Raw genomic sequence first — 18,864 nt, 5'->3', positions numbered from 1 at the left:
AAGACTATACTTTCAGGGATCATTTCTATAGGTTTTAACTGGAGAAATGTGCTCGAAAGTGGTCAAACTCAGTAGTCATGAGGAAGAGCTGCAGTGTGTTCCCCTGAGCATGAAGTGGGTATCAAGTGCTGTTTATAACAGCTGCTTGTTACTTTTGATGATTGTTCCTCTCTTTATTCATGAAGAGTAGGAGGGGGAATGCACAAGCTGAATGGCTATTCTCTTAGTGAAGTACAATTATAGATATAATGTTGATACTGTTTAAGATTATGCAAGTGGAGCTAAGGTTTTTCATTTATTTATATGTTTGGCATCTCATATGTGCCCAGAGTGCAGCTATAAGATCCTTGCTGAGAAAGTCAGAAGACAGATTGTCTGCCCCCCACCAGATCTGTGGCATCCGAGGGTACTGAGTCACAGGCAGCCTGGTCCTCATATGCTCTGGTCACCCTAGACCAGGGGCGTTCAAGTTTTTTCTGCAGTGGGCCACTTCATCAGAATTGTATACGTGGGTGGGCTGCACTCATTTTTCACTGTGAGAAAATATGGCCTTTAATAAGATATGCAGATTAAAATAAAGTAAATGACACAAAACATTTACTTTTCCTCTCACTGATTTCTGGGCCTAGAAAGTTTTGTGACTACAAATTCAGGATTCTGGAAAAGTAAAAATAAAATAGTTCTATTTATTTTAGCGATGCACTAAAATGAAAATTCTGGACCAAAACCGAAAATTCAGGGTTCGCTTAGCCGAAACTGAAAATGACCCCCCACACACTTTTAATAAAAGTTAGTTACACACCAAAATTGTACAAAAAATTATATATTATGATTGTTAACCGCAATCTCAGGCATACCCAGATTCCAGCATGTACTGGTTGGCTGGGCATTTTACCGGTATTTTTTGTCCAATTTTATTGTGTAACCACGCTTTTATTAAAAGTAACACACCAAAATTGGACAAAAAAAATCAACAATATGACTTGGCATGATAGGAGTGTGATTGCTAACATCAAACACACTCTTTTTATACCCAGGCAACCAGTAAATGCTGGAACCTAGGCATGATGGGACTGTGATTGCTGTTAGCAGATTGCTGTTAGCTGTTAGCAATCACACTCCTATCGTCCCAAGTCAGCCAGTACATGCTGGTACAGGGTGGCTGTAAGTGCAGACCCCATACTGCTGGCAGCATCAATACACAAGGGGGGCAGCTAGCCAGGTTTCAGCATGTACTGGCTGACTTGGCATGATAGGAGTGTGATTGCTAACGGCAAACACACTCTTTTTATACCCAGGCAACCAGTAAATGCTGGAACCTAGGCATGATGGGACTGTGATTGCTGTTAGCAGATTGCTGTTAGCTGCTAGCAATCACACTCCTATCGTCCCAAGTCAGCCAGTACATGCTGGTACAGGGTGGCTGTAAGTGCAGATCCCATACTGCTGGCAGCATCAATACACAAGGGGGCAGCTAGCCAGGTTTCAGCATGTACTGGCTGACTTGGCATGATAGGAGTGGGATTGTTAACAGCAATCACAGTCCCATCATGCCTAGGTTCCAGCACTTACACATCCATGCTATCACACACACACTGATTCATTCATTCACAGATTCATTCCCTCAATCAGGCATACTCATTCAAACTAATTTTGTGTCATCAGCAAAAACTGTGACATGGCTCTCAATGCTTCTCTGCCTTTTGGCTAAGATCAAATGTTGTCCCCTAGCTGTTCTCCCCTGGATCTCTGAATCGCAGAGATGTGTCGCTCTCGCGCCTCACCCCTTAATTACGCCCACACTGAAAGCATTCAAAGGGGCTGTGAGAGTTGGCGGTCTCTCGACGGAACCCTCGCCCTTATTTCCTATTTTGGGGCATCCTGATTTCCCACCAGGGGGAGATGCCAGTCGTCTGTTGTCCCTTTGCCCTCCTTCTGTCTCTGTATTTAGGGTCTGCCATGTATCTCGTGGCTCTACCTTTCGGCAGTTGCCGGAACTGATGGGCCTCGCGACTAACCCCTTTCAGACTGTCTTTTTATATCACCAAATCAAGCACTTTCTCACTTCCACTGGTGCCCTTGCTGGTGGATCTCGTGCCCCTACCGCTTTGAACAACTGTGCCTAGCAGACAAGGAACCTCCTCACCTCCTCTCTGCCCTCTCTGCCATCCTGCTCACGCCGGCGATGCTCACTAAGCCCTATTACTTTAGTCTATGGGAGGGGGACCTGGGGATCTCTTTCCCTTGAGGAGTGGGAGAGGATGCTTATGATTGTGCACAAGGGGACCATCTCCAGCAGAGTGCAGGAAATGCTCTTTAAAATTGTGACGCGTTGGTACAGGGTCCCCCTTGATCTTCACAGGTTCCTGCCCCAGATTCTCCCTACGTGCTGGCGCTGCAATGCCTCACCGGGTTCCCTCTACCATATCTGGTGGTCGTGCCCGGCAATTCAGCCTTTTTGGGACAAGGTGTCCTCTGTCATTCGTGCGGTGGCTGACCAGACCTTCATAGCTACCCCGGCTTCCGTGCTCTTGCATCACAACACTATCCCGTACAAGTCCTACAAAGGCTCTATCAAATTTCATTTAATTAATGCGGCCCTCACGTCCCTTCCCAGATCCTGGAAGTCCGCCAGCCCCCCTCTATGTCTGCTTGGTTTCGGCGCGTCAAATTTATCTACCAGATGGAGGTCCTCACAGGGGCCGCTAAGGGCCAAGACCACTCGGTCGAGCTCCAGTGGTATCACTGGCGCACGTATGTCTCCTCCCTTGCCGATCGCTCGGATTCCTTGGTGCCTTGAGTACATACCTACCTCTCCCTTCCACGTCGGGTCTCTTCTATCAGTCCATTTCATTTTCATTTTTGTTTTCTTTTCTTTGTGGTTTACACTTGCATTATGTTTGTTTGCACACGACATGTTTATGTACCTGCCTTACCTGTGGTTTGGAATGGCTCGGTATTCTCTCCGGGCCTTTCTCTTCTCCTTCTACTACATGTATCCTCCAGGTACTTTTGTTGTTGTAGTTACTAATGGCATTCCGCCATTGACCACTGTTTACCAGTTTCGGATATTATGTAGCACATATGTATCCTGGCCTTTCATGGCCCCTGTTCGTATATGTCTGAGATAACAGCTTATCTTTACGTGTCATGTGGAAGTTGATCCATCCCTTACCATGTACAATGTGTATAATGCTGTTGCTGTGATTTTGTGCTATGTCATCTCCTACCTGCAATAAACGGTGAATTGAAAAAAAAAAGATCAAGTGTTGTACCCTATGGGAAGGGGGGAAAAGCTTGATCCTCTGGCCTTGATGCCGAGGTAGCATGGAGCCCAAGGTGTACACTTGAGCCCCAGAGAAATTCTGGGTCACGTTCACAACCTTGCACCTATTGTTGTGAAATGTGTGAGCACGAGGAACACTGAAGGCCAGACGCTACAGATGAAGCACCCTTCACTCCAAGACCCTTATGGGCATGCGTGTGAATATTTTTTTATTTTTCGGCCTTACGGAAAATGGCTGGACACTTATTTATTACTCACTTTTCTTTTCCCTATTACTCACTAATTGCACTTTCCGTTGGTACACTTGTGCCTATCGATTAGGATGGATCACACACTTTTTGATCACGGCCTGTATATGTTTTTTTCCTGGCATACAGTGGCAGTACGAGTGGGTAATGTCCTTTCCTTAGGGACAAGCTGAATCTAAAGAAATAAAAACAATTAAATGCCCCGGAGCCCCTCCTCCTTACCCATAAAGCCGGGGCCGACCGGAGGAAGCCAGTTCTTTTCTTGTCCCTTTCAGGGACGGACAGGTTGAATCGTCGGTCCGGACAGGAGTCCGGCATCTTCGGTTGCTGGTGAGGCGCACGGGTTGCTGCCTGGGGGTTTCGTGTGCCTCCGATTGCTCCCCGGGTGGTGAGCAGAGAGAGGTCTTCCCTCCGTAGCGGTTCGCGTTACGGAGGATGTATTTTTGTCTTCCTTTTGTGTATTAGGAAGTGGGAGCATGCGCAGTTTGGTGGAACGCACGCCCGGGTGTCGTTGCGTTCCACTGAAGATCCGATCGCGCTACTGAGCATGCGTGAGTCGGATCTTCCGGAGGGCGGCAATTTTAAAAATTGCATATAAGCGCTTTGCCTGTCTGACTGCTGGAGCTTTCGTCAGTACAGTGCAGCCGTGTCACCAGCCCCCCCACACGGTTCAGAGGTGGTTAGGGTAAGATATTTCTTTATCTTGGCTCTTTCCTATCCTCTTCCCTCCAAAAAAAAAAAAAAAAAGTTTTTTTCTTTTAATACGCTTTTTTTCTTTCTATCAGATGTCTAGTCCGGTCCCATCAGAGAATCCGGATAAGGATAAAAGACCTGCTTCCGCTCCCAAAAAAGCCACTTCCAAAGCTAAACATTTAACATGTTCGGAATGTTCTACGCCACTGCCTGATGGCTGCAGAAAAAAATTGTGCAACGCCTGCTCTGCTGAACAGCTTGCTTCTGAGAAGCGTAAAGACCTACAATCTTTCCTTGGAAGCTCAAACTCAGGAGTAAGTCAAGCTTAGTTCTACACACAAGCACAAAAGATCGAGATCTTTCTCTCAATCAGACCTTTCCTTGGGTGAGATTTCCAGGTCCTCTAATTCATCATCAGGTGATAGTTCGGAGGATGAAATGGTTTTTCCCTCCCATGACCTCCGCAAGTTCACTAAAGAGGTGACTCGTATGCTCCTAGAAGATGATGTAGGAAGAGTTAAAGGTTTTCCTGTACTTCCTAAGGTGGATGACCTTATTGCCAGGGAATGGAAACACCCTGGAAAGCGAGCTTTTATTTCAAAGCAATTTAAGCAGCTGTTCAGGCTTCAAGGGGAATATTCCTGGGAGGATCCCCCCAAAGTGGACGTACAAGTGGCACAGCTCTCCAAAAAGACTACTCTCCCTATTGGTGAGGTGTCTGGGCTCAAAGACCCGATGGACAGGAGGGCAGAGACTTCATGCAGGCGTATTTTCCAGGCGGCAGGAGCCCAATGTAAGGTGGCGGTGTCCAGTGCAGCAGTGGCTAGGGCCCAGCACGTTTGGCTTCAAGTGTTGCAAGATCGTCTTGCGGATGATTCTGATTCTGAGATTAATAGGCTGTTGAAGAACTTAAAGCGTTCTAACAGTTTTTTTTTTGTGGATTCGGCTCAGGAATCCCTTAAGCTATCAGCCAAGAACATGGCGTTGTCTTCAGTATCTCGCAGAGCCCTGTGGTTACGGTCCTGGACGGCTGATTCCGCTTCTAAATCTGCGCTCTGTGACTTACCTTTAGAGAGTAAGAAGTTGTTTGGTGCTCCTTTGGAAGATCTTATTAAGCAGATTTCGGATACGAAAAGAGCCTTACCTCAGGATAGAAGACCAAGGTGGAACCGCAGATATCCATATAGGAACCCGAGGCCCTTTTTTTCCAGTCCACTAGATCTCAGAATTTTCGTGGGCCCTTTGGAGATAAGAAATTCCAAGACCGGCCGAAAAGGCAGGACAAAAGAAAATTCTGACAAAGTAGGGGGTCGCCTTCGGCACTTCAGACTCTACTGGGAACAGACCACCCAAAATCCGTGGATTCGTCGGATTGTTTCGGAGGGTTACAAGATAGAGTTTTTTCATCCCCCGGTCCACCAGTTCCTGATTTCGTCTTACCCCTTGGTAAAAAAGAATTTTACGTTTTTTTCAGAAAGCATGAAGCTTTTGGGAAAGGGAGTTATAGAAAAGGTTCCTGTTCACCAAAAATTCCAAGGGGTCTATTCCCGGTTGTTTCTGGTGCCGAAGCCGGATGGCTCCCTGCGTCCGGTTCTGGACCTAAAGTCTGTAAACCGCTGTATCCCCTACCAGCATTTTCGGATGGAGAGTATCACCTCAGTCACACAGGTGCTAAAGGAGGGAGATTTTATGGTCACATTAGACCTGAAAGACGCATATCTTCATGTCCCGATAGCCGAGGCGTCCAGGAAGTTTCTGAGGTTTGCCTTGCGGGTCAATCAGAGGGTGCATAATTTCCAATTCAAGGCCCTGCCATTCGGTCTGGCATCAGCCCCAAGGGTTTTCACAAAGATCCTTTGTCCTTTGACAGCTCACCTCAGAGAGCAGAATATTTCGATCATTCCTTACCTGGACGATTGGCTGATCATGGCGTCCTCCCTGGAGAAGCTTTTATTAGACCTTTCCATAACTATGAAGTTCCTGGAACAACACGGCTGGTTAATACACAAGCAAAAATCTTGCCTCATTCCTGCTTCCAGGACTCTTTTCTTAGGGTTTTTGGTGGACTCAATGTCCCTTTGCGTTTATCTCCCGCGTTCCAAGCGTCTCAAGATAAGACAAGAGATCTCAACGCTGCAAAGAGGTCCAACTTGCTCTGTCAGGAAGGCTATGAACGTCCTGGGTCTGTTAACCGCTGCCATCCCGGCAGTACCTAGGGCAAGGTGTCAGCTTCGTCCCTTGCAGTGGCAGATTCTCTCAAACTGGTCCAAGCAAGAAGAAGATCTAGACACTTCCTTCGCAATAAGTGCCCAGGTCCTCTCCCAATTGAATTGGTGGAAACAGTCGTCCCATCTCGCCAGAGGGCTTTCTTTCCGACCCAGAAATTGGATAATTATCACCACAGATGCCTCCGGCCGAGGATGGGGAGCCCATTTGGGTTCCCTTTTTCGAAGGGGAGATTGGGCTCCAGTAGATGCTGTCCGCTCATCAAATTTCCAAGAGCTAAAGGCAGTTCTTCAGGCTCTCCTGGCCTTCAGGCCCTTCATAGAGGGTCAGGCGGTAAAAATCGAATCAGACAACGCAGCTGCCGTCGCATATCTCAACAAACAAGGTGGAACACGGACGCGGAGTCTTCAGATCCTGTGTGCAGTAATTATGGAGTGGTCCCAACTTCATTTGACGAATATTTCAGCAACCCATATCAGAGGCCGCTACAATTTAATCGCGGACGATTTAAGCAGGACAAAATGGTCACAGACGGAATGGTCCTTGACCCCACAAACCTTCTCCACTTTGGTGGCACGCTTCGATCTCCCGGATGTGGATTTGATGGCGACTCGAAAAAACCACAAGGTCCCGGTGTTCGCGTCCCTCAACAGATGGGATTTGCCTCATTTTCTGGACGGTCTTTCCATGGTTTGGAATTTCCGGTTGGCCTACATCTTCCCGCCAGTGGCTTTGATTCCTCGCGTCCTGCTAAAAATTCGCTACGATAAGGCCAGGGTCTTGGCCATCCTTCCGTACTGGCCCAACAGGAGTTGGTTTGTCCTCCTCAAGCAGTTGACCATCACCTATTGGGAGCTGCCAATTTCTCCACAGCTACTGGAGAACGTCAACCTTCGCCCGGAACTTCTTCGGGTGTTCCGTCTGACAGCCTGGCTGTTGCAAGGCTGATATTGAGTAACCAAGGTTTGGACGACGACATCTCAGACTTTTTGTTGACATCAGTCAGAAGTTCGACGTCCAGTATTTATTTCCGGGTGTGGACCAAGTTCCTCCTGTGGTGCTCCACCAGGCACCTTACGATTTTTCCTCCATCCATCAACTCCGTCATTCGTTTTTTACAGGAGGGTCTGTCTTTGGGCCTTAGCGTCTCGACCCTTAAAGGGCAAATCTCGGCCCTTAGTCATTTTTTTCTTTCGGATCTGGCCTCTCACATTCTTATTAGGCGCTTTTTTAAGGCCGCCACTATTCGACGCCCTCCTAGAAGGTCTTTGTTTCCATCATGGGATCTTTCCATTGTACTTCGGGCTTTATGTTCAGCGCCCTTCGAACCTCTGGAGGAAGTATCCATGAAGCTTCTCTCCCTGAAAATGGTTTTTTCTCGTGGCTATTGCCTCGGCTAGGAGAGTTGGGGAAATCCAAGCTCTGTCTTCCTCTCCGGAGTTCACAGTTTTTCATGATGATAAAGTTGTTCTACATGTTAAACCTTCGTTTCTCCCTAAAGTCATTTCCAGGACCAGTATTAGTCAGCCCTTGGTTCTCCCTACTTTTTTTCCGTGTCCTTCCTCTCCTGAGGAATTGGTTTGGCACACGTTAGACGTCAAAAGGGCTTTGGAGATTTATATTGCTAGGACCTCCTCCATCCGTTCCTCGGACCATCTTTTTGTCAATTTTTTGGGGCGGTCTGCCGGTAGAGCGGCTTCCAAGTCTTCTATTTCCAGATGGCTGGTGGACGCCATCCGTATGGCCTACCACTCCTCTGGTCTCACTCTACAATGGCCCATTAGGGCCCATTCCACAAGGGCCATGGCGGCCTCCTGGGCAGAAAAGGCTGCAGCTTCGCCTGAGGACATTTGTAAGGCTGCTACCTGGTCCTCCTTTTCCACCTTCATTCACCATTATCGGCTAGACATCTTCTCCTCCTCTGCGGCGGATTTTGGGCGTAAGGTGCTCCAGGCGGTGGTCTCCTGATATGTGCCCCCCCAGTTCTGGGATCTTGCTACATCCCACTCGTACTGCCACTGTATGCCAGGAAAAACGGAAATTTTTTACTCACCGTAAATTCCTTTTTCCTTAATACAGTGGCAGTACGGGTTTCCCTCCCTTCTTATGATAGAATAAATTATTTTTTGGCAAGCTATTTTGTGTCTGTCTTGTTACTTACTGGCTTCCTCCGGTCGGCCCCGGCTTTATGGGTAAGGAGGAGGGGCTCCGGGGCATTTAATTGTTTTTATTTCTTTAGATTCAGCTTGTCCCTAAGGAAAGGACATTACCCACTCGTACTGCCACTGTATTAAGGAAAAAGGAATTTACGGTGAGTAAAAAATTTCCGTTTCTTTTGGACACTTTTGGCCATGGCGGCCTCCTGGGCAGAAAAGGCTGCAGCTTCGCCTGAGGACATTTGTAAGGCTGCTACCTGGTCCTCCTTTTCCACCTTCATTCACCATTATCGGCTAGACATCTTCTCCTCCTCTGCGGCGGATTTTGGGCGTAAGGTGCTCCAGGCGGTGGTCTCCTGATATGTGCCCCCCCAGTTCTGGGATCTTGCTACATCCCACTCGTACTGCCACTGTATGCCAGGAAAAACGGAAATTTTTTACTCACCGTAAATTCCTTTTTCCTTAATACAGTGGCAGTACGGGTTTCCCTCCCTTCTTATGATAGAATAAATTATTTTTTGGCAAGCTATTTTGTGTCTGTCTTGTTACTTACTGGCTTCCTCCGGTCGGCCCCGGCTTTATGGGTAAGGAGGAGGGGCTCCGGGGCATTTAATTGTTTTTATTTCTTTAGATTCAGCTTGTCCCTAAGGAAAGGACATTACCCACTCGTACTGCCACTGTATTAAGGAAAAAGGAATTTACGGTGAGTAAAAAATTTCCGTTTCTTTTGGACACTTTTTCAGTTTGACGTTTTGGAGCACTGCACCGCAGTGAGGACTGGTTTTCAGTCGTTGGGAGAGGTGGGGGAAGTCTTGAGTACCCGACATCCCCACCATGCTGAGGACTTTATTTGTGTGCAACTGCGTGCGCAGGACTCTGCTGGAAACTCCATGTCTTGCTTCTTCCTACTGCCCCTGTGGAAGCAGCTCAAGTGGGAAAAGTGAGACAGCTCCATCCCTTACAATTGGACTATAACCTGGTTCTACTCGGATGTGGGCAAATCTGTAAGGGAGCACCAACTGGAGGGAATTAAGCCAGACCTGTGGTGATCAAGTCAGTACCCTGGGTGGATGAGGGTAAAATTTAGTCCTGTGGTCTTAAGACCGAGGTAACTGGAAGCCCGGGGTGTTGAGGAGGGAGCAGGTCACAGTCCGTGACTGCTGCAGGCTTATCCACAGCCTGCTGAGAGACTACTCTCTTATGGACAGTGTAGAGGCTGAGGACTAGCCTAATCTTCGTCAACCCCTTCCACTCTTCCCCTCACCCATCTGTGTCACCTCACTTCCCCATTTCCCCCATGCTGTTTCCACTAATGTGCTAACTATGTGTGCCGTATCTGGAATTGTAATTGTACGCTGCTTCTACTGTATTATTGAGCTTTCCGTTAACTGAAGTTGTACTTCCCTGCGCTGTGCTGCGCTGCGGCGCAGTACTGCTTATCACCTTTCTGATTTTAGGAATACCTATAGCACTGTATATATAAAAAACAGGCACCAACCTGTTTACCTTTTTTTTGTTCGTATTAATAAACATTTAAAAAAAAATAACAACAGTGTATGCACATAATGCTATCTAAATAAAAAAAGCAGACTAATACCAAAGAGTATTTTTTTCCTGTAGTGTCATTTGGTCTAGGTCGGACCGACCCTGTTGCGAAAGAAAATCGACACCACGTTTTTTCCAGTGAGGGTGTATCCTTGTGTTTGATTGGTTAGGCGCATCACCCATGCAAATTTGAAGAGACTAATAATCTGGAGAAATTCTTTGTTAACAAACATAATACCAACATTACAAACATTTCTTTGTGTTGCGGACCATTTTGAAAATTACTCTGCATTGTAATAGTGTGTTGTAGCATAAGTTTTAGTTTGGCACAGTAATGTTAAAGAGGGTTGCTCATAACTGGCACTTTTGTTCTTCAGCAAAATCATTAAGACTATACTTTCAGGGATCATTTCTATAGTGCTTAACTGGAGAAATGTGCTTGAAAGTGGTCAAACTCAGTAACCATGAGGAAGAGTTGCAGTGTGTTACCCTGAGCATGAAGTGGGTATCAAGTTCTGTTTATAACAGCTGCTTGTTACTTTTGATGATTGTTCCTCTCTTTATTCATGAAGAGTAGGAGGGGGAATGCACAAGCTGAATGGTTATTCTCTTAATGAAGTATAATTATAGATGAAATGTTCATACTGCTAAAACTGATTATTATGAGGTGGAGAAACGCACAGTTAAAGTGATACCATTTATTGGCTAACAGAGTTTAATTGCGAGTTTTCAAGACCAAGTTGTTGGGTCTCTTCCTCGGGCATTAATGAAGCTAACACAGACTTTTCTAAATACAAAAGCACAATTCACACATTAATAAAGACTTTAGATAAACCCAGAGGTATTGGGGAATTTGTTCAGCAGTAAATTAGCCGGACTAGCAGAGATCCAATGGACAGATATGGTTCAATATAAAGGCTTTAATTGATAGCATGTCTTTATTAAGTGGGGTGGGTGTTTATGATTGCGAGCATTACAACTGAGTGTGACTTCAGTCTTGGTATCTACCGTATTTGCTTGATTATAAGATGACCCCCCAAAATCTAAATATTAATTTAGGAAAAAAGGAAAAGCATAAAGACTATAAGACTACCCTATAGGAAAAAAGTAGGAAAGGAAACTAGTAAATATTAATTCATGTAAACTATTTTTTCATGTTTAATAAAAGCTATGATTGACAAAAATATTTGTTTTTATTTATTATTTGTTAACCTGCCACCCCAGTTATGCACATCTGCCCCGAGGCTTGCCACTCTGCCCCCAGAAATGCCTTATACCCCTGTTTGTCACTCTGCCCCATGATGTGCCTTTTAACCCTATATATGCCACTCTGCCTCCAGAAATGTCTTATACCCTCCTATATGCCACTGTGCCCCATGATATGCCTTTTAACCCCCTATATGCCCCTCTGCCCCGTGATATGCCTTATACCCCTATATGCCACTCTGGCATATAGGGGGTTAAAAGGCATATCATGGGGCAGAGGGGCATATAGGGGTTAAAATGCATTACTGGAGATTTATATAATTTCTAACAGCAATCACACTCCTATCAAGCCCAGGCAGCCAGTACATGCTTGAACCTGGGGATGATAGGAGTGTGATTACAGCCTCCCTATGCCATGCTACCACCACCACCCCTTACACATTCATGCTATCACGCACACACTCATTCCCAAACATGTAAATACTCATTCATTCCATTAATCACACATACTTGCTCAAAAACCCTCCCCCACCCCTTACCTGAACTGCAGACTTCTGCAGGGTCCCGGCTGTGCAAGCAACTTGACATGGACATTGGACATGGGCAAGCACTCGAGGGCCGTGAATACTCCCAAACCCTCCGGGGTTAAGGAGAAACACTCCAGCACCTCAGTCTGGTCGCCACCTCCGAGTCCGCGAAGCGCCCGCTCTGGGTCTCCTTCTGTGGCCGACTCCAACAATTTGCTGCTGTCTCAGACGAACCCATCATGGCAGGAAGCAATGAGAGACTTGCCTACCAAGGCTGAGATGTCAGACCTGTTCCGCTCGGCACTATCAGGGGTCCGTGAAGACCTACAAGAAATAAAAGAAAATCTTTTGCAACTTGGTGACCGCGTGGTAGCCTTGGAAGAGGAGCGGGAGAAGATACGACATCCCTACAACGGTCTTCCATCAACAGGACACGGTCGCACCACTACTCCGGCAGATGGAAGACCTCGATAATAGAGAACGGCGGTCTAACCTTCGCATCCGGGGCCTTCCGGAGTCTGTCCCTACTGCGGACGTAATGTCCACTCTCACGTCCATCTTCAACAAGAACCTGGACAGACCAGCGGATTCCCCGATTGCTCTTGATCGCGCTCATAGGGCGCTTAGACCCAGAGGTCCCGACACACAACCTCCTCGCAATATAATATGTTGCCTCCACGAATACCACACTAAGGAATTGATTCTACAAAAATGCAGATCAAAAATGCCTATCCAGTATGAGGAACACACCATCTCCATTTTTCAAGATTTATCACCCATCACACTTCAGACTAGACGGATGCTGCACCCACTCAACTCTATGCTTCGCGAGGCTTCTATTCCCTATCAGTGGGGATTCCCTTTTGCCTTGATCGCTCAAAAGGGTACTCAAGCAGTGATATTGCGCCATCCTACAGACCTACCTGACTTCTTAGGCTCCCTGGATCTCCCTCCACTGGACCTGCCGGAGTGGTCGTCTTCACTACACAAGCCCTCCATTACACGACTACCGAAAACCGGCTGGTCATCTCTTCCACAACGCCGCCAACATCGTTGACACGTGGACTGGCCCACTGCTGTTCCTCCATGCGGGCCGTTAAGTATCTCACGTTTGACTCTTTTCTTTTTTTTTTCTAATACCATTTTGCATGTGCCTCAGATCTCTTTTTATTTATGTTTTATGTTATACTCGATATGACACTTTTTGTGTACGCTTATATTTGAATGCATCTGCCTATGTCTCCATGCACACATCTACACATTAACACTTGGGCTGCTATGGCTCTTTTGACTACACACCCTTCACACATACTTACACACTCGAAAGCCTCCCTCGGGGTGCACATCACTCCCTACATCTACACATTTTCATTGCTTTTTGATCCCAGTCTCGAACATACTCCCCTTCTTCCACTATTTTTCTTTATTTTTCTATTGCTTTACTGACACTTCATTTACACTAGTCATATACACATCCTGCTACTATGGACCCCTCCAGAGTCTACCACTCAGAGCTCCAATTAATGGACTTCCAAGAGGGTATGACAATTTTAGGGGGGGACTTTAACATGACTTTCCACCCGGTGCTTGACAATTCCTCTGGCACTTCTTCTGTTCCCCATACTCAAATCAACCGGGTTAAGAGGCTGCTGCACATGGCACAGCTCATAGATGTTTGGAGAACGCAACACCCTACCACTAGGGATTACACGTATTACTCTGCCTTACACGACCATCATACCCGTATTGTTCCTCTCTCACCACCATCTCCCCACTCTTCACACTTCCTCCTAGGACCAATTCCTAGCATACTGAGTGATCACGCACCGGTCTTTATGACCATCAAACTTGCTTTGTTTCCAAAGCCCTGGGTATGGCGTCTGAATGAAAACGTTCTCTCCGATCCTTCGCTTTCTTCAGATGTTGCTGAACATTTACGCCTATACTTTACTGAAAATATTACCCCTGGACTGTCGTTACCCACCATCAGAGGCGTATCTACTGAAAATAGCGCCTATGGCAAACACTGAAATTGCGCCCCTGTCCAAATATCTAAAACTCATTTACTAGCCCCTGCTGCCCATATATATATAAATATTAGTCCCTGCTGCCAATAGCAGGTATAGATCAACAAACAAACCCAGATCAACTGAAATTCACTTGTGATCTCAGCACTGAAGGTATATATCAAATAAACAGAATCAGACATACAAATCCTGTATTTGCAGGTATACAATAATATATGAAACGTAGCATCGCAGGTATAGATCAAATAGATGGAAACAGCATTGCAGGTATTGATCAACTGAATAAGACATATTAACCCTGTATTTGCAGGTACACATAAATAATGTATGGAAACATAGCATAGCACATATGAATCTACAGAATAACACAAAAACCCAGCTTTGCAGGAAAAGATCAATTGGAATTCACATAAAAACACGGCATTAAAGGTATATTTAAAACCCCCTAAATTACAGGCATAGATCACAGGTTGCAAACCCCAAAGTCAGCCCTGGCATCCACACTGCCCACATACAACCTGACCAGCACCCAGATAACACACATAAGATTTGCAATCTTTGTCCCCAAATAGCCCAACACAAGTCAACTTTGTCCCCAAACAGTCCGGCCTATGCCATCTTTGTCCCATATACACCCTGCCTGTGCCATCTTGGTCCCCAAGGCTCAAACCTCCTGCTAGTGCCATCTTTGCCCTTCCACAATTATACATCTATGATACACAAACACTTTTACAGTCACTCACTAATTCACACATTAATTCAGACAACTCATCCACACATTAACTCATGCTCTCCCTCATTCAGACAGTTCATTAACTCATGCTCTCCCTCATTCAGACAACTCATGCTCTCCCTCATTCAGACAATTCATCCACATACTAACTCATGGTCTCCCTCATTCAGACAACTCATCCCCATATTAACTCATGCTCTCCCTCATTCAGACAATTCATCCACATATTAACTCATGCTCTCCCTCATTCAGAAAACATACATTCACATATTAACTCATGCTCTCCCTCATTCACTCAATGCATCCACACATTAATTCACACTCTTTACTTATATCTACCCCCTCTCCTTCCATTATCACTGTCTAACCCCTCTCCCCCTTTGTAGTTCTCCCACCTTGAGGTCCAGCAACGGGAGCACGAGGCTTCTGTCTTCCTGCTCTGCCCGCTGCTTCACTGCTGAGCGCCGTAATATGACGTCATATTTCGGCGCTCAGCAGTGAAGCAGCGTGCACCATCGAGGGGCTTTTAAACACTGTCTTTTTTTTTTTTGATGCGGGGGAAAACAAGGGGCGCCGAGCGGTTGCTAGGCGCCCCTCTCTCTCCTCCACATCAAAAAAAGAAAAGAAAAAAAAGACGGCGTTTGAAAGCCGATCACTGGCGCCCCCTTCAAATGGCGCCTATGGCAGGAGCCATACTCTAGATACGCCTCTGCCCACCATTTGGGAGGCCCATAAGGCGGTTGTGCGAGGGAAGTTTATACAAATTGGTTCTCAGCTTAAGAGACTGGCGTTGGCCACTACTCTTGATTTAATCAAGAAAATAGCGGACCTGGAGAGACTACATAAATCCCAACGTGATCCCTCTATTTTGATCCAACTAGATCCCAATTGGCCTCTCTCATGAATAGACGCCTTAAACGACAATCTCTCTTGACCAGACGGCATTTCTATGAATACGGGGAAACTGCTAGCTAGCGCACTCAGAACCCAGGCTGCCAAACATTTTATAGCATGAATCTGCACCGACAGAGGCAACCATGTTTCCTCCACTCCTGAGATTGCGGACTGCTTCCGCAAATATCATCAAGGTCTCTACAATTTACCTCCAGTTCAAGAGTCTCTTCCCGACTATATGTCGGTACTAGACGCTTATTTGGATAATCATCTTCCGCGCCCTTTCAGACCGGAGGAATCAGACCTCCTTAATTCCCCCATCACGCTCGATGAGGTTAGGGACGCCATTAAATCCACTAAACAGGGCACATTTCTGGGTCCGGATGGCCTTCCCATTTCATATTACAAAAAATTTCTCCCCATCCTGGGTCCACATCTAGTAAACGTGTTTAACTCCCTTACGTCTGGTTCTCATTTCGACCCACGGTCCAATACAGCCCATATTTCTTTAATTTTGAAACCAAATAAACCTTCTGACATATGTGGCAGCTACCGCCCTATTTCTTAACTCAGATATTAAATTATTAGCCAAAATTCTTGCCTTGCCCCCAATTTATCCACAGGGATCAGGAGGGCTTTGTTCCTGGCAGGGAGGCTAGGGACAATACCACCAAGGTCATTGACCTTATTAATCTTTCTAATCGTACACAGATCCCTCTTACCCTGACCTCACTGGACGCGGAGAAGGCCTTCGACAGGGTGGCCTGGCCTTATCTCTTTCGAGTATTGGAGCGACTGAAGCTTGGCCATCACTTTTTGAGCTGGGTTAGAGCCCTATATCATAACCCTACGACACTGATCAAAGTCAACGGGCTCGTGTCTCATCAGGTCACCCTGTCGAATGCCACTAGGCAGGGCTGTCCGCCTAGTGCCCTTGGCAAATGCTATCCGGGCTAGCACCTCTGTAATGGGCATTCCTATAGCTGGGGTCCAACATAAGCTGGCGATTTACGCTGATGATATGCTTTGTATTAACTCAAACCCACTGGACTCCCTCTCCCGCATGCTGCAAGAGTTGCGAACCTTTGGCACACTCTCCAACTATAAAATAAATCTCTCTAAATCTGAATTGTCATGCTGTAACGTCCAGGTGGAGCTGTTGACAAATTTATCACGCAAATTTCCGTTCAAGGTCTGCGACCAAGCCCTCACTTACCTGGGACTGCGAATTCCCATGGATCTCTCCCTTCTCTATACTTTAAATTTTGCCCTATTACTTACTTCCATATCTGCTGACCTACGGAGGTGGGACTACACCCATGTTTCCTGGTTCGGTAGGGTGGCCGTAATTAAAATGAACATTCTCCGCAGGTTTCTATACCTGTTCCAGACCTTGCCGATTTTTCTCCCACGTTCATTCTTTAAGAAATGTCATTGGTTATTTCGATCCTATGTTTGGTGCTCTAGGTCTCCTAGGCTATCCCACGCACATTTAATTAGACCTAAACTTAAGGGTGGTCTGGGGCTGCCAGATCTGGAGAAGTATTGGCAAGCGGCCCACCTCAGTAGAATTATGGAATGGTCAATTTCAGTCCCCAAGCAGTGGTTGGAAATTGAGGGGTCCTTCGTACACGTCCCTCTTTCTTGTCTTCCTTGGCTGCCGGACTCCAAAAAACACTTCGTCTCTAAGACCTCGCTCGCTATCTCCTCTACGTTGAGAGTGTTTAACAGGATTGTGAGGGAGGGTGTCTTAACCTCCAGCCCGTGCCCCTCTACCCGATTGTTCCTAATCCTAAATTCCCCCTCACTATGTCTGTTCACCGGTCCCCGCTGCAGCCCTCACTCCCGTGACGTATGATTCGCTTTCACTCCATGTTTGTGGGCAACAATCTCATGTCGAGACCTTTTATGGCAAGCAATCCTTAACCTCTGCTGAACTTCTTTTCTACTTACAAAGTCAACACTTTATGACATCAATTCCCAAGACTCCCCTCCTGTCTCGACCATTATCCACTTTTGAATCTCTATGCTCCTCTAACTCAGAGACCCCACACTTATTGTCGGTACTCTATGCTCTCCTGCTAGACTCTGCCTCTAGGTCAAAACCTTACTTTATGAGCATGTGGGAGGGGGATCTATTTCGCCGTCCCCCCAGGACTGGGATAAAGTTTTGTTTGCTATTCATAGGGGCTCCATCTCCAGCAGAATCCAGGATTGCTCGTACAAGCTTTTGATGAGGTGGTACAGAACACCTGTAGATCTCCCTGCCGTCTCTGATGTTTGTTGGAGATGCGGGTCAGGCAGGGGGACTTTGTACCACATATGGTGGCAATGTCCGGCGGTTCAATCTTTCTAGCAAGTAGTCTTGAGGGTGGTGGAGTGGGTGGGTGGTATGGATTTATTGGGCAAGCCGGAGGCGGTTTTATTACACCTTAACTCACTCCAGCAACAGGCTTATAAGTGCACACTCACCATACACCTCTTAAATGCTGCCAAGGCTGTGATACCCAGATTTTGGTGCACTTCTACAACTCCACCGATTTCTTTATGGCTTCAACAAATAACTTTCATCGAACAAATGGAGTAGATGGTGTGGACATCCAGGGGGAAGGGTTACCAACATACTAGACGTTGGTTCTGGTGGCATGAATTTGTCGCCTCCACGGACTTTCGGATCATCCTGGGTCAGCAACTCCCGGATTCATGCCCTCCCGCATCCTCCCAGTGACTGCTCTACACACTACTTTTGAGACCGGTAGGGATGACCGACAGCTCACATTTTGGGTCCCTGTGTTTTTTTTTTTTCCTTTTTTTGAACTGTTTTCTTTTCCACATATGGCCTTTTCTTTTTATGTACTATGTATCAGCAAGGTAACTCTGCAATATGTCTCTCCACTTCACACATTATTGATTTGACACTCCACTTCTTCGATGTACTCACGTTTACCTAGAGCAACCATTAGAGGAGCTATTTCTTTGTTTTTTGGTTTTGTGTTTATGTTGTTTATTTTTGGCTCCGTTTATTCTATATAATCGAATTGTATCGCCACCTTCCATATGCCTCTTTTTTACATGACTCTCTGAATATTGTCGCTGCGCTGGACTTGCCAGGTGGCGCCTTTCCCTTTTACTATGCCCTTGGGGTTTCATGTAACAATATCTGATTCTGTAACATCCGGATGTCTTTATTGTTCACATTCTGTTTTGGACGGCCTTTGTATACATTGTGTCCCACCTTACCGGCGGTTATTCTACTAGATCTACCATCTGGATTGTTGCTTATGCTCCCTCCGCCCTCGTATTGAGCCATGGTCGGCGCACTA

The 18,864-nt window shown here is 46.3% G+C and overlaps 2 non-coding genes across 2 annotated transcripts; both read left to right on the top strand.

Annotated features, from left to right (window-relative positions):
* On the top strand, nt 1-216 carry LOC149301072 (small nucleolar RNA U3). Its single transcript, XR_016272266.1, has one exon. It is a non-coding gene; the product is annotated as a small nucleolar RNA U3 (small nucleolar RNA).
* A 10,325-nt stretch (nt 217-10,541) lies between these two features.
* Nucleotides 10,542-10,757, top strand: LOC149301071 (small nucleolar RNA U3). Its single transcript, XR_016272265.1, has one exon. It is a non-coding gene; the product is annotated as a small nucleolar RNA U3 (small nucleolar RNA).
* Nucleotides 10,758-18,864: the final 8,107 nt, after the last annotated feature.

The sequence above is a fragment of the Sceloporus occidentalis genome, unplaced genomic scaffold (genome assembly GCF_023333645.1).
Source record: "Sceloporus occidentalis isolate IW3139 unplaced genomic scaffold, rSceOcc1.0.p SCAF_22, whole genome shotgun sequence".
NCBI lineage: Eukaryota > Metazoa > Chordata > Lepidosauria > Squamata > Phrynosomatidae > Sceloporus > Sceloporus occidentalis.
The sequence above is the reverse complement of the archived record's forward strand: the minus strand, read 5'-3'. Positions and strand labels throughout refer to the sequence as shown.